The 13696-nt window shown below is 39.6% G+C and overlaps 1 long non-coding RNA gene across 1 annotated transcript; it reads right to left on the bottom strand.

Annotated features, from left to right (window-relative positions):
- Positions 1-10242: 10242 nt before the first annotated feature.
- Positions 10243-12221, bottom strand: LOC123392896. The gene is made up of 2 exons (XR_006607593.1): positions 11991-12221; positions 10243-10989 (listed from the first exon to the last, which is right to left on the bottom strand). It is a non-coding gene; the product is annotated as an uncharacterized LOC123392896 (long non-coding RNA).
- Between the last annotated feature and the right edge of the window lie 1475 nt (positions 12222-13696).

The following is a 13696-nucleotide window of genomic DNA, read 5'->3' as shown; positions in this document are numbered from 1 at the left end:
ATTATGCTTTAGGGCTCAAACACACTTATGCACTCATTTTTCTACATGAATTTCACAATTAACCTTGTGAGAAAAACCAGACTAAGGTTATTATCCTCTTGTCCCACTGGAGAAGCTCAGAGAGAATCCAGTAGATAACATGGAATGGTATCTGACCCCTAACCCACGTCTCCTGATTCAAAGCCAAAGTCACTTTTATTTTCATTTTTCTTGTTTTTACTTTAAAAGTGGGAGGGGTATTTATTTGACAGAGGAAGAGCCAGCAAGAGCAGGAACACAAGCAGGGGGAGTGGGAGAGAGAGAAGCAGGCTTCCCACCAAGCAGGAAGCCCGATGCAGGGCTCCCAGGGCCCTGGGATCATGCCCTGAGCTGAAGGCAGACGCTTAACAAGTATGCCACCCAGGTGCCCCTTTTCTTAACTTCTTAAAACGTTTTTATTTATTCATTTATTTAATCTCTACACCCAATAGGGGCTCGAACTCATGACCGCTAGATCAAGAGTTACATGCTCTTCCGACTAAGCCAGCCAGGCATTTCAAAGTTATTTTTAAATTTCTCAGTAATTCTCTACATTCTCCTGCTGGATGTCAATCCGTGACAAAGTTGTCATCCAAATGAGAAAAATAAGATAATGAACTGACTTCTTCATAAATTAAACTGACTAAATTTAAACCACTGTTCTTTATTCATACATTAGACCTTTCTTAACTTTTAGTGTTAAAATGTACTCTCATTTATTAAATGATGAAAGTCTTTCTTGTCCATAATTGACAAAATCAAACCAGGACCATCAACACAGATTCCCCCCAGAACTTTCTGGAGATTTTGCTGGTCTGTATAATCCCAAATCTGGAAATTGTCAAAGAGATATGAATAAGATAGAATTTATAGGACTGGCTACAGCAATTGGGAGAAGTATTGTTATTAAGTGCAGAAAATACAGTAGATGGCTGTTCTAGCCCTGGAGAAGCGCCGACTCTTCCAGAAGCTATGAAACAAAATTCTAAAGACAACTCCACATACACCCTACCTACCCACTGGCTCTTGGAGACCATTACCTGAAACAAAAATGTATCTGAAATCTACACTCCAAAGTACATCCCAGGTAATTGGTAAGTTGTCTGTTTTAGCATGGGAAATTTACAAAAATTGATAGGGTTCCAAAATTTAAAAATTTTTCCCATGGCTCTGGAGATTCACCCTTCCTGGGTGAATTTCCGAAGTGTCTGAAATAACCCTGAACTAGGATCTAGAAGTTAAAAAGCAAAGGAATTGTGTGAGAACAAGCCACAGGGCAGATAGTAACATTCAAACCTATTTGCTATTTATACACAAAACATTGTGTCCCACTGGATACTCATGAATCCTAAAGACATTGAAGGTACTTAAAACGTAGTTAAGCCAAAGTGAGTCATCATGTGCTATCATAGCATGTGTGGATTCTATAAAGCTGAAATTACTTGCAATTCAACTTTTACCCAGTTTTAATTTGCTTGAGGTATAATCTGGCAGTGTATGAGAGCAATTGATTCCTCTATTTTCTTTCTGATTTTAAGCCACGAATCTCTGGAGAAACGCTGCATTTATTTCCCCCACTTCACCTACAAAACAAACGACCAGAGTGCAACTTATTTTAACAATGTGGATTACAGAACGATTAAGTCAATCACCGCCATGAGAGGTGATCAGCAGCACTGCTGAAATGAGTAGCTCCAGCGTGCCCCCCACATACACCCCAGCACAGGGAGACTAAAGTGCAGGTGTCGTTAAATCTCAAGGCGCTGGACACAGGGAAACCAGAGCCTTTCCTCTGTGCTCCATTCACAAAATTGAACTAATGGTAATTAATTCATGATTAGTTCATTTCAGCTAATATATGAGCCTAAGCTTTTGCTGAGTGATGTAATATTTCAAAAGTAGGACTGTGCAATGGAATTTATTGGACTTCCTGAAATCACCAATGTAATTGTTTTCGCTGTTCACATATTAGGGACAGTCTCCAGGGGGAAAGCTGATTCTTCTCATATAATACTCTTTCCCCCCGAAGTTTGAAAGTCTGTCATCTTTCTCAATATATTCACTTCGTTAAAGAGTTTACAGCTTGCAAGAGGGTCACAAAGTCTGAGTAACAAAATGACTGTCCTGACAGATTTAAACAATAAAACCACCAGATTGTTACATAAATGTTTTTCTCAGAGGCTGTTTCTGAAACACATACTAAATACAAATATTGAAACACCTGCATGCCAAGCACAATTCTTTTAACAGATGTTAATCTCGGTGCATTTAACCAATGGATTTAGATCACATAAATGTAATTTACCCCCTTCAGACTATCTTGGAAAGCTACCAATTACTTTATTTCAATTTGACAAAGAAACTCTTACACCCTACATTATAATTTCTATTTTAAACTTTATAATGGGAATATCTAAAAAAACAAGCAAAAAATATGGAAAGCCAAGCTGAATCTCAGACAAAGCCTCCAAAGTACATCCCAGGTAATTAGGTAAGTTGTCTATTTTAGCATGGGAAATTTACAAAAATTGATAGGGTTCCAAAATTTAAAAATTTTTCCCATGGCTCTGGAGATTGAAATTCTCAATTTAACCCACCACTGATCAGGACAATCCCCCTACAGAGCAGTCAGTTTCGTTCCCTCCATTCCTGAGATCTGTTGGGTACCCTCACTCACAGTTAAAACCTTCCCAGGTCCCTTGGGTTATTTGCTGCTCAGGGATGCCTCTAAGAGACCTCCTTTTTTTCAATAGACTGTTTTCAGAGCAGTTTTAGGTTCATGGCAAAACTGAACAGAAGGTACAAAGATCTCCGTTTTGCCCTCCCCACCACGCACACATGCAGGTCTCCATTATCAACATTTCTTATCCCCACCCCCGACACACCGTGAGCATTTGTTACAACTGATGAACCCACACGGACTCATCATAATCACCCAGAGTTTCCATCAGGATTCACGCCTAGAGAATCCATATTTTACATTAAGATTCACTCTTGATGGTGTACATTCCATGGGTTTGAATAAATGTGTGATTTCATGTATCCACCAAAATTTACCTTGCAGAATATTTCATTGTCCTAAAGATACTCTGTGGTCTACTCATTCATCTCCCACCCCCACATGCCCAATCCTAGCCTTTTTTAGTTCTTCCTTAATCATGTCCCCACTTTTCCAGCCTGGAGTCATTGTGATGAGTCAATTATTTGGTAATCATGAAAATGATCGCTCTGGGGCCCAAATGTAGGTGCCAGACCCTGAACTGGGTTTTTGACATCTATTACCTCGTTTACTTCTCAAATATGCTAAGAAGTGGGTTTTATTTTCCACATTTACTGATAAGATAACTCAGCAAACACAGGTAATTTAATCTGACTCACTTAGTGAATGAGCAGTATCATCTTTATTTTAACCCAGCCTCAAAGCTTACACTTCACCATGGACTATAATTCTTCTCACACATCTACAAAATCCTGTTCTGTCGAGGAGCCTTTAATTTCCATTTTAAAACATTTTTGGGGGGTGGTTTGTTTTGTTTTGTTTTGTTTTTGGAAGAGAGCTATGCAGAAAAAAAAGAAAACTATTTACTTAGGTTGCCAAATTATTTCAAATATACACGCTGGCCTCAGTCTCTGCTTCTGTGCCAGAAGCAGGGCTCCCAAGCTCAGTGAAGATATCTAGTTAGTTTTCAATAAATATGGACTTGCTCCTTGTTAATTAGTATCTATATGGATTATGCCATGTCAGAATTTTCCCTCCTTCGTCCTGTCACCCGCCTTCTCATATGATATGGCCCTATTTACCCAAGAAGCTTTCGGATAAAAACAGAGCCAGACTGTCTCTTGAGAGTCCCTGCCATCTCTCATGTTGAATCAGAGAATCAACACTGTTCAGTAACACACCAAGATTAATACTGTGGTAAAATCAAGCCAAGAGTTGGCTGTAGGATCCTGACATGCTACAGCTATGAAATCATAAAAACTTTAAGATTCTTAGTTAGGAATTCTGTTTCTTTGGTCACTAAATCATGACAGATGGGAAATTATGCATAATTATTTATCATTTTGTTACCATGGACAACCTTTCTAACTGTGGCCTTTTCTCATATTCTTATACATTCTCTAATTCCATCTATAATATTGAGTACTATAGTGGGTACAAAATAAGCTCCAAAAGGTAGTTTCTGCCCTCAAAGTCCTTAGAACCTCCCTGAGGAAAAACAAAAATGTCTCTTACGTGAAACTACTAGAAACGGGAGACCATACGTCAGAAGATTCATTTTAAAATCGTGGTAGGGATCGTAATTATACTGGAAGCTCCCAGAGAGTTCTGAGAGACAACATTTCACTAAAATATAGGAACCAGGAAGGCTGAAATAAGGTAGGCCTTAAAATGTTGATTTTTCAGGGATGGACGGTACTTAAAAATATATGAAAGAGTGAAGGTAGTAGTATTGAGAAACCATTCTCCATGGGTCCTTCACATTTCTGCATTTCTTGCAAGTAGTCACACTGATATCGTTGCAAACTGTCTTCTCAAGGATGTCTATACAGCTCACCACCTTGGAAGGGAGAGAGAATGTTTTTCTCCAGGACAAAGGAGTAGGTGTTCTTTTTTTTTTTTTTTTTAAAGATTTTATTTGAGAGAAAGAGAGAGAGACAGAGATAGCAAGAGAGAGCTCCTGCTGAGCAAGAAGCCCAATGAAGCCCAATGGAAGACTCGATCCCAAGACCCTTGGTTCATGACTTGATCCTCAGGCAGATGCTTAACCCACTGAGCCACCCAGATGCCCCAGGAGCAGGCATTCTTATTGTCCATTGAAGAGATTAAAATATTCAGTTCCTTAAGGTCTGTGTGCTTGTCTCATAATACAACCCACCAAGCATGCAGACATCACCTCCTTTTTTGGTGTTCCTGCAGGAAGTCGAGCTCCGGGTACCAAGACAAACGCTCATGCTCTGGCTACTCTCTTTTCTGGGAATTGTGAAGCTATGGCAGTTCACTTGCTAGCTTGCAAGCAGGGTAAAATATCATACACTTTGCAATTTTTAACAGGCATATTTGAGGCACAGACCACAGACTGAATAAAGGCCTAGAAACAGGAACACGCAGGAAGAGACACAGAGAAAGATTTGAGTAGTTCTAGGTAGTTCTATACAGCAACCGGAGCAGGTCCTTATAACTGAACTGAGAAGGAACAAGTCAGATTCTGCCATGGGACTTAATTATAGCCGAGGCTTAAATTGACTACATTGTAAAGTAAAAATAAAAATAAAAAAGAAGAAAAAATTAAAAAAAAAAAATACAATGTGAGAGAAATATTTTTCTTCTAGGTGACATTTGAAGTAATTGAATAATACATTTAGTTATGATCTGTAACAGAAAAGAATCAATCCACTTCTCTAAGAGTGACCAACACAGCAGGATGGGACTTATGAAAGCTCTGTCCCGCGTGACTTTTATGCTCAAAATAAAGGGGGAAAAAAACACTGCAATTTTGGCATAGTTTCTTTTCAGTGAATTAAATTTAGACTTTATCAATTATGTTTCCCCTTCCATGTTAGTCACAGGAAGTTCAGAGCCAAATTGAACTTGGCTTTACACACATGGGTGTGAATGGTTCTATTCTAATGCTCCCCAACTTTGACCTTCACATTATATTTCCTCTGGTCTTGACTTTCTCTTCATGCATACTTTTAATCTTTTTATATATACATGTATATTACTTATATCTTCTCTGGAATGAGGTAGACTGTTAATCAATAATAATTCATTATTGAAATAATTAGGCAAGATTTGCTGAATCTATTAACTGCTCGCCCAAAACTTTGCCTCCTTAGCTCCTTATCCCTCCAAAGGCAGAAGTTGGAAATTTTAGTCAGACATACATTGAGCAGACAATGTGACTACACTCTTCAACTCCTAGATGCTACGAATTAATTGTCTGCTCATTCAGCAGACAAATCTAGGAGCTGGGAGAGGGAGAAAAGGAGTCAGCATGAGGGGCGCCTGCATGGCTCTGTTGGCTAAGCATCTGCCCTTAGCTCAAGTCATGATCCCAGGGTCCTGGGATGGAGCCCCATATCTCCCTCACTCTCACTCTGTGTGGGTGAGCTCATTCTCTCTCTTCTCTCTCTCTCTCAAATAAATAAATAAATTTTTTAAATAAAAAAAAATTAGCATGAAAAAACATAGGTTCTTCCCCAAATTTCACATGATCATGAAGAAAGAGGGTGTGATCCAGATGGTGTCTAGGATACCATAATGATTGGCTCTACATAAAAGTGTACAAAGAACGTGCTTGTAGATTACTTGACATATCCAGGCTGATGGCCTCATATCAGTAACATGTCCCGCTAAATTGTACTTTTCACCTTCAAGTCTGTTTACAAGCATTATTTATTGACACAAAATACCACATGGTTTAATTAAATTGAAATAATTCAGGGCAAGGAACGGTGCCTAGACAATTGGAAGATGCTTTCCAAATGTTCTTCCAGTGGAAGTATGTGGAATCCGTAAAATAACAATAATTATTTCAGCACCATAAATCAAGCTAAAATATTTGTTTCCAGAAATGTCCTGTAAAATGAACACCTTCCAGACCTAAGTCATCTCAACATAATACAGCTGTCTGGAACAACCCTGGAATGTCTCTGTTTTTCTTTTTTTAATGAGAAAGCACCTTTTGAGGCATGGATGATAGGTGAGATTTACAACACCGTATTTCAGAATGTAGGGAAAGGATAAATAAGAGAAAGATAACCATAATGTTAAGAGGACATGATTTTTAATTTCACTTATGAGGAACGTCTCTAAAAGGTAATTAAGTATGCAAATGTAAGGGTACAAGAAATAACAGAGGAAAGGAAAGAACAGTGTTTTTTGTTTTTTTCAGATCTTATTCACTTGAGAGAGATTAAGAGCAGGGGGAGGGGACAGAGGGAGAGGGACAGCAGACTCCCTGCTGAGCTCGGGGCTCCAGGCAGGGCTTGACTGGAGGGGCTCCATCCCAGGGCCCTAAGATCATGATCTGAGCCAAAGTCAAGATGCCTAACCGACTGAGCACCCAGGCGCCCTGGAGAGAACAGTATTTTTAACCAAGTCACAGGACATAAAACAGATGAGAAGAGAGGATCTATTTGAATCTTTCTCCATAAACCATACTCTAGATTACGTCTCTCTAGAGCAGCGTCACACTGCAGAGGTTAAGAGCCAAGTTTCAGGATCAGACAGATTATCTGGGTCTATCAACCACCATCATATCTTCTCTGTGTTCTTGCGAAGATACTTAAACCTCAGTGTCTTCATCAGCAAAACGGACATAGGAAGGATGCTATGGAGAACAAGTGACTTAATTCCTGGGAGGCACATAGAATAGTGTCTGGCACACAGAAGCCTGCATAAATAGATTTGTTTTCATTATTGCTTTCAGACTGAATGATAGAATTTACTGCAACTATGCCAGCGGCATTCTCTATTGTTGATTTAATGGCTATGTATTTAAGACAGAAGTCTCCTCTTGGCCACAGTGCCTAAGTTAATCTGACTATACTGTGTTTTCAGAGACACCTAACTTTTTCAGACCGCTGAAGTTGTATTTAAAGCTAAAAATGTCACATGGCCTTCTATTTATCAGCAAACAGTGGAAGGCTTGATTTGACACCTGGTCTCTATTACACCAACCTCATTCCTTTAAATAGATGATTGATCTTCCGAGTAGAGCCTTCCTGGATATTCCCAAATGAAAATAGCACATTCTGAAAGCTTCTCTAATGTTAAATGCAGTTCTTAAGTTGAGATCTATCACACATCTCAATGGGCATTTCAATACAATCTATCTTGATGTGTCAGAAGTAAAATACAATATTAAATGCAGAGGTGGCTGTCTGTGTTTCAAGAAAATCCAAAAGCAAGGGTTTTTTTTGTTGTTGTTTTTGTTTTTTAATAAAACCTGACTGGGTTACCAAATTAACTGTGGTATTAATGCTACCCAGTATTCCATTGTGAAGTAGTTGATGTTTACAGAGGTAATTTCAGGGACGCCTGGGTGGCTCACTCGTTAAGCCTCTGCCTTCGGTTCTGGTCATGATCCCAGGGTTCTGGGATCGAGCCCCACATGAGACTCCCTGTTCTGAAGGAAGCCTGCTTCTCCCTCTCCCTCTGCCACTCCCCTTTCTTGTATTCCCTCTCTCCCTGTCTCTCTCTCTCTCTGTCCAATAAACAAATAAAATCTTTTAGAGAGAGACAGAGATAATTTCATTAAAACTAATCACTGCAGGGGCAACTGGGTGGCTCAGTGGGTTAAGCTGCTGCCTTCGGCTCAGGTCATAGTCTCAGGGTCCTGGGATCGAGTCCTGCATCGGGCTCTCTGCTCAGCAGGAAGCCTGCTTCCTCCTCTCTCTCTCTCTGCCTGCCTCTCCGACTACTTGTGATTTCTCTCTGTCAAATAAATACATAAAATCTTTAAAAAAAAAAAAAAAAAACTAATCACTGCCATAGGGTTAACTTACATACAACAGATGCCAATCATGTGTTAACAGACACATATAAAACAGATAAATTAGGGAAACCTGGATGGCTCAGTTGAGTTCTGGAATCGAGTCCCGCATCCGGCTCCTTGCTCAACAAGGAGCCTGCTTCTCTTTTTGCCTCTGCCTGCTTGTGATCTCTCTCTTTCTGACAAATAAATAAATAAAATCTTTAAAAAAATAAAAAACAGATAAATTAAACTATAATTTCTGTTATAAAAAGCTGTGTTGCTCACAGAATGACATTTGATCTTTAAAAAAACTGTAAAACAATTGCAAATTAGGGACAAGAGTCACTATTACTTTTTTTGTTTAAAATTTTATTTATTTTAGAGAGAGAGAGGGCACATGTACACAGAGAAAGGGAGAAGCAGACTCTCTGCTGAGCAGAGAGCCCCCACACGGGGCTCAATCCCAGGACCCTGAGATCATGATTTGAGCCAAAGGCAGATGCTTAACGCACCAAGCCACCCAGGGACCCCTAGAGTAACTACTACTTGAAAAACAATCAAAATTTAAAAAAAAAAAAAAAGTTCTGAATTTCAATGTATCAATGAGGATATGTGGTTTTACTTAGAAAATTTACATTTGTAAATGATGTAACAGGACTGAGCAATTGCACAAATTGAGACAATGTGTGATTACCTATTAATTAGTTAAGAACCAAGTAGCCCTTCTGTGGCTTGTCTAACACCTTTGTCTAATCCTCCTCTATATGGCTCCCTGCCTTTTGGCTGGCCTCCCCAACTTGAATAAGTTATGCTCTAACATCAGGGGTCCACGAAGGATCTGTGGCTTTTCTGCACATGGCCAGAGAGCAGAGGAGATACCCAGACACAGCACATAGGCAAGTGGGTGTGGCTGTGTCCCAGCACAACCTTGTAAAAACAAGTGGTAGGAAAGATCTGTCAACACACCCCTCCATCTTCCTTCTGCAAAGAAAACTCTCTGCTTACCCCCTGACTTAAGTTAAAGAAGAAAAAGGGAATCTATACACTTGTTGACCACCTGACCCAAATGTTGTCTCAAATGTCTGAAGTTCAAGATGATGAATCAGGATAGAAATGTGATCACCCATCTCAACTATAAAAGTTGCCTTAATCTGACAGTAAGTATTACTGCTCAAAGGTGTCTTTTCATTGAATGTGTAGATCACACAAAGCTATATTTAAATGCTATTTCAAATAAACAAACAAATAAATGTGCTATTTCTGAGACATTTCCTCAAAGAGAACATTTCTTGGGACACCTGGGTGGCTCAATTGGTTAAGCATCTGCCTTCAGCTCAGGTCAGTCTCGGGGTCCTGGAATCAAACCCCAAGCAGGGAGCCTGCTTCTCCCTCTCCCTCTGCCGCTCCCCCTTTCATGCTGAAGCTTTGTCTCTCTCTCAAATAAGTCAATAAAATCTTTAAAAATATATATGTTTCTTGAAAGCTTAAAAATTTTTTCACTTTCTAACACAAATTACTTTTTTCCAAAATGTGAGAACAATCAGAAAGGACTAACGTTGCCCTCAATCTATTACTCTCTTCAGCTGAGAAAAGACAAAATTCAAATAGTGAATGTGGTGGGACATAAGAAGAAAACATGACGCACAAATGTTTTCGCTTAAGTGAAAAACACGTACGGTTCTAACTAAATTCTAGATGGGATCTAAAGTATTCTAAGAAAAGTAATAGAAGGTAGTCATAATCCTTTCTTTTTTCATACTTGTTCATTTATTACATGTACACACAGACACACACACACACAACATCCTATGTGACAAGGAATACAGTAATGCAAAAACATAGAAAAAGTTTGCAGAGCTTATATTCTAGTGGAGGGAAATAACGAATAAGCAAAGGAAAAAGATAAGATATATAATGTATTAGATGACAAGGAGTACTATAAAGAAAAATAAAGAGGGGAAGGAAAGTAGGAAGTACAGGGTCTGAGAGTTGCAATTTCATATAAAACAGGCAGCCAGAAAAATCCTCATTTAGAATGTAATATGTGAGTATGGACCCAGTGGTGGTGAGGAAATGAGCCAGATAAGGGGGAAGAGTGGACCAGGCAGAGGGAACAAACGGCAAGTGCAAACGCCCTGAGGTGAGAGGGTGCCTAGAGAAACAGCTGTGTTGGAGAACCAGAAAGGAGACTGGGATGTCCCATATATGGTAAGCAAGGGGAGCAGTAGGAGGTTGAGTAAGACAGATGGAGGAGGAAACAGTGGCAGGGAGGGAAAGTAGGCAGACCAGCTTAAAGGGTTTTAACAGAGGAATGACATTTTAGTGGATCATTCTACCTGCTGTGTTAAGAATGGGCCAAAGGAGAGTCAAGGACTGAAGTGGAGAAACCAGTTCGGAAAATATTAGAGTAAATAGGTAAGAGATACGATGGCTTGGACCAAGATGGTAGCAGTAGAGATGTTCCCCTCAATGTATACATCCTAGAGGAGACCTGAAAAGAAACAGAGAAATAGCTTAAACATAAAGCTTGCTGCAATTCAGCAGCCTTCCCTTTGTGAGGGATCCAAGAGAGGCTTTAGGGGTCATGTTCAAGAGAATGGGGACTGAGAGCCATATGCAACATCTCATAGGGTTTTCTCTGGAGTTTCAGAAATTCTAGATTGATAACATTAAACCTGGCCATAAAAGGAAACAGTGGAGAGGAAAGGAAACTACTGGTTTCTGGAGGGAAGTGCAGACACCAACATCTAGTTCACCTAGTTCAATCTGTCTGTGCTCATGATAACTTTATTTCTTCACCACCTGCTCTGATTAGTTACAGGGATGGTGAGCCTTGTATGGATTTCCTATGCAACAGAGTCAAATTATAGGAAGGATGATTTGGGAAGTTGGCGGTCGTAGAGGGATGGGGAATTTCTCCATTCTGTGATTCTTCAACAGAGCACATGGAAAAATGCCCATATAGTGTCTCACTCAGAGTAGGTACTCAAATACTTGATAAGTGATTACTTGGTGTTCTCATACACCCCTGCCCTTGGACTTTCATAAGCAAATCATCTACATTCCCTGGAACCTGGGAGTTTCTGGAATTCTATCACTCAACTGCAGCGATGAAGAGAAATCTGCCCTTTCATAGTTAGCAAGTGGTAGTTGCTATCAGGCTTTCTGTAGACAGAAGCAGAGCAGTGTTTAGGTAAACTGATGTACTTCTCTGTTTTTATAGATTAGGAACGTGTGATGCAGAAAGGGAAAAAGGAGGGAGAGGAGGACTGAGCCCAGGGGCAAATGATATCATGTGCCATGGAAGGCTTAGTGCTAGAGAAGCAGAGAGTGATTTCTGATAGCTGGGCGACATGGCCGGACGATGTGGCCAGATTCTAGAACTATCAATCACGTTAGTGGTGGGGGATGGACCCTACACTCGAGCCTTATGTACTAGCAGTTTCCTGGAGTCCATGCCCCTGCATCCCTAACCTCTGTAGATGGTCTTACTCAGTTAAGAATGGTCTCCCTTCCTTGGCCACCAGATGTCTTCCTTCAAGTCTCCGCACAGCATGGCTTCCTCATTGATGTCCTCTGGGCAGTCAGTCGTTCTTCTTTTGTATTCTCTGGAAAATGCTACAAAGATTGTTGCTGTTTTAAAGGCAGGTCTTTAAATACTCAGCCATCAGAAAGGATGAATACCTACCATTTACATCAACGTGGATGAAATTAGAGGGTAGAATGCTGAGTGAAATAAGTCAGTCAGAGAAAGACAATTATCATACAGTTTCCGTGTGGAATATAAGAAACAGTACAGAGAATCACAAGAGGAAGGAGAGAAAACTGAAGGGGAAGTCATCAGAGAGGAAGAAAAACCATGAGAGACTCTTAACTACAGGAAACAAACTGAGGATTGTTGGAGGGGAGGGTGTGGGGGGGATGGGGTAACTGGGTGGGGGCATTAAGGAGGACATGTGATGTGATGAGCACTGGGTGTTATACGCAACTGATGAATTATTTAATTAATTAATGAAACTAATGACATACTATATGTTGGTAATTGAATTTAAATTTTAAAAATGAAAAAAAAAAGCAAGGACTGGGTCTTAGCCATATTTTGAATTCAGAATGTCTGACGCAGAGCCTTACACACTACTCAAAAATTGCTTGTCACTACATGAGCAATGTTAGAAAGGGGATAAAAGTTTGCCTTTCCACCTCCGTTCTCTGTAGCTCACATCCCTGGTATTGCCTCTCCCTCTCAGTTGCTGGTGGGATGCCAGAGGGCTTCATTTAAATGTCCCACTGAAGCCAGTCCTCCAAACATCTCAAGGTCTAGAACTATTCCTTTCCTCTGCCCAACACCTGGTCATTGCTTGCCAGATCCTAAAGGCAATTATTGGGCTATACTCGTTCATGTTGGACGGTCAATAACATCAATTTTCCTTTGGGGAGATAGTTCCTAACATGCTAAGGAAAAGAATAGCTGATGGTTGAATTTCAGACTCTGTGACTGGGGCAGGAAAGAGAGGTATTTGTTGTGATGTACATCCAGGGACCACTGAAGTCACATCCTGTGGGCAGCTGTGGACACCATCTATATAGAGACATAGACAAACAGTAAAAAACAATTTTCAGTTCATAGGAGCATGATAATTCAGCACTCCTCTGCACACAGATTTCTAAAAGATCAAGAGAAGATTTTTCTTTTCAAAATGACTTTAACTGAATTGATTTTTTGCGATGAAACAAAATTATCCACTCTCAAAGAAAAAAATCAATGGCACACGTCAACATCAATAAATCTCAAACCATAATGAGTCGAAAAAAAAAAGAAAAGAAAAAGAAAAAAGAAGTTATAGAGGAATATATCCAGTATGGCTCCATTTATTTAAAGTTCAAAGCAATGAAAAGAAACTATATATAGTTTATGGATACATTTATAGGTGGTTAACCCATACAGAAAAGCAAAGAAATGATGAGCTCAAAATTCAAAATTCAGGCAAATAATTGCCTCCATGAAAGAGGCAGGGGCAGAAGGAAGGCCAAAATAAAGTAACATCCTATTTTTTAGCTGGACTCTAGGTATTCATTGTATTTTTCTTCTTTAAACTGTACATATGTCCTCATTCAAATGTATGGTTTATTTCATAATAACAAAAGAAAACCAAGCACTCTTTTAAAAAACTATACATAAAGAAAATAATAATCACCTA

Source organism: Mustela putorius, unplaced genomic scaffold (assembly GCF_011764305.1).
Source record: "Mustela putorius furo isolate JIRA1106 unplaced genomic scaffold, ASM1176430v1.1 tig00000682_pilon_pilon_pilon, whole genome shotgun sequence".
Lineage (NCBI taxonomy): Eukaryota > Metazoa > Chordata > Mammalia > Carnivora > Mustelidae > Mustela > Mustela putorius.
The sequence above is the reverse complement of the archived record's forward strand: the minus strand, read 5'-3'. Positions and strand labels throughout refer to the sequence as shown.